The sequence below is a fragment of the Gossypium arboreum genome, chromosome 2, assembly GCF_025698485.1.
Source record: "Gossypium arboreum isolate Shixiya-1 chromosome 2, ASM2569848v2, whole genome shotgun sequence".
NCBI classification, from domain to species: Eukaryota; Viridiplantae; Streptophyta; class Magnoliopsida; order Malvales; family Malvaceae; genus Gossypium; species Gossypium arboreum.
In genome coordinates this window covers 80,121,892-80,124,805 of record NC_069071.1, presented here as the reverse complement: position 1 = coordinate 80,124,805, position 2,914 = coordinate 80,121,892, and the positions used below count along the sequence as shown (strand labels likewise).

The 2,914-nt window shown below is 38.0% G+C and overlaps 1 non-coding gene across 1 annotated transcript; it reads left to right on the top strand.

Annotated features, from left to right (window-relative positions):
- The first annotated feature begins 2,539 nt into the window (after positions 1 to 2,539).
- Positions 2,540 to 2,646, top strand: LOC128289460 (small nucleolar RNA R71). Its single transcript, XR_008279109.1, has one exon. It is a non-coding gene; the product is annotated as a small nucleolar RNA R71 (small nucleolar RNA).
- The last annotated feature ends 268 nt before the right edge of the window (positions 2,647 to 2,914 follow it).

The window sequence follows — 2,914 nt, the reverse complement described above, 5'->3', positions numbered from 1 at the left end:
GGCATGCGTCTAAATACAAATGTATCGTATGGGCATGTGAATGTTGTCTTGTGTTGATCTTCTGGTGCTATTGTAATCTAATTATACCCCAATTATCCATCAAGAAAATAGTAATAGTCTCGCTTCTCTTTATTCAGCTACTGTAATCTGATCCAAGAACGGCAAAGGAAAATGATATTTCCTAGTCGCTTTATTCAGCTTCCGGTAATCGATCCAAATTCTTCGTCCCGTAGCCGTTCTAGTTGATATAAACTTGTTATTCTCATTTTCAACGACCGTAATACCTCTTTTCTTTGTCATGCACTGGATTAGACTTACCCACGAACTATCTAAGATGGGGTAAATTATACCCACATCTAACCACTTAATAATTTCTTTATTTACCACGTCCTTTATGATGGGGTTCAATCTTCGCTGTCCATCAATCGTCCCTTTCTGGCCATTTTCCAAGATGATCTTGTACATGCATACAGATGGACTAATGCCACAAATATCGACTATGGTCCATCCAATAGCCTTCTTGAATTGTTTCAACATTAGGATGAGTTTCTCTTCTTACTCTTCGGTCAATTTTGTTGAAACAATTACAGGTAAAGTTGAAGTGCTACCTAAATAAACATATTTTAAATGTGAGGGAAGTACCTTCAGTTCTAATTTAGGTGGCTCCTCAATTAACGCTTTTGGTTGGTCCTAATCCCTATTCTCTAACTCCAAAGATTTAAAGTGGGATTGTGGATTAAATTCCCTTTGATTAGCTTCTAGCAAAGTTAAATATTCATCCCCCTCTTCATCACTTGGAGGGTCTAATGTCAAAATTTGCTCCAACGGGTCCTCAACATAGTTGAGTTCCTTTTCCATGATTAATTCTTCTAAATTGGACACTGCAGAACAATCATCAAGTGTGTCAGGAAATTGCATAGACTTAAAAACATTAAATGTTACCTGGTCGTCCTGAGCACACATAGTAAGCTCGCCATTTTACACATCAATAAGGGTCTTTCCAGTCGCTAAGAAAAGTCTTCCTAAGATGATTGGCACCTTTGTATCTGTTTCAAAGTCTAGAATAACAAAGTCAATAGGAAAAAAAATTATCTACACGTACTAATACATCTTCGATTTTTCCTTCTGGATGTGCTAGGGATCGATCTACTAATTGAAGTGTAACCGTAGTAGGTCTAACTTCACCTATCCCCAATTTTCTGAATATGGACATGGGCATCAAGTTGATACTCGCACCCAAATTACATAGTGTCTTACCACAATTTGTTGCTCCAATGTTGCAAGGTATGGTAAAACATCCAAGATCCTTCAACTTTTGGGGTATTTTATCTTGAAGATATGCACTACATTCCTTCGTTAAGGCTACTGTCTCAAATTCTCCAAGTCTTCATTTCTTCAACAGGATATCCTTCATGAACTGACATAATTTGGATTTTGTTTAGGTGCTTCTGCCAATGGAATGTTGATATGAAGTTGCTTGAGTATGTCTAGAAACTTCTTGAACTGGACTTCCTACATCTGCTTCTGAAATCTTTGAGGGTAGGGTAGTGGTGGATTCTTTGCTTGAACTTGTTAATTCGTTTCTATGGAAATTCTACATCTAAAAAAGTTGTTAATTTATTAGAATTCACTAGTTCAGAAGTTACCTTATCAGATTTTACAGATTCAGGTTCTGGTGAAACTGGAATTTCACCACTCGATTGAACTTCCATTGAGTCATGAGCATCAACTGGCTCTTCTTCAACTTTGACAATGTTGGGCTCTATTGTCTTTCTACTCCTCAATGTCAATGCTTTACAATGCTCCTTCCCTTTATTTCTTGGATTCTCCTTATCACTAGGCAAAGCACCTTGTGGATGGTTTCTGAGTTGAGTGGCAAGCTGGCCCATTTGGTTTTCCAAGTTCTTCAATGTGGTTGCTTGGCTTTGGATTAAGGCATCATTTTTGGCTATGTATGCCTTCAACAAGTTTTCTAAGCTATTGGAAGTTTTAGCTTAAGGTTGCTGCTGAACTTGTTAGGTAAAAATAGGTGGCTAGGTCGGTCTTGGTTGGGCATAACTGTTACTAGGTCCAGCCCCTTGGTTACTCCAAGAGAAATTAGGGTGGTTTCACCAAGATGGGTTATAAAAATTGGATTATAGTCCTTGCTTTCCTCGATTCTGGTTTTAATTACCCATGTAATACACGGATTCTGGGTTTGATGGACATTCTTCGAACAAATGTCCTTCCCCATAATAAATATAGGCTATATTTTCAAATAATTAGATGGCTGAGCTACAAACTATTAAACCCATTAATGGTAAAAATTTTAAGCATTGAGGAAATTGAAGATACTTGAGATGCAAGTGAAGAAAATGGATCCACTTCATGTATTCCAGCAACTCGTCTTCCTGATGTTGTTCGATCGGTTGCCCATTGGTAATTGTTGCTAGCAATTCTCTCAACAATTTCATAGGCCTCATTATTCGACTCAGAAAGGAGAGCACTCGTATGAGCATTGAGACAGTTATAGAACGTCTCAAGTTGGATGCAATAAGGGATTCCATGATGAAGGCACTTCCGTAATAATTCTTAATACCTTTCCCATGTCTCATACAAGGACTCATCATCCATTTGTTGGAAAGCACTGATCTAGTTCCTCAACTTAGCATTCTTGCTAGATGGGAAAAAATTCATAAGGAATCTTTATACTAACTCTTGCCATGTGGAAATGGAATTTGGTGGCAATGAGTTCAACCAGGCTCGAACTCTATCCCTTAATGAATACAGAAATAGCTTTAATCAGAATGCATCTTCGGGTACTCCGTCTAACTTAAAAGAATCGTTCAACTCTATAAACAGTCTTAAGTGTAGGTGAGGATCTTCGGTAGGTATTCCACTGAATTGACCCACTATCTGAAGCATCTGGAACATG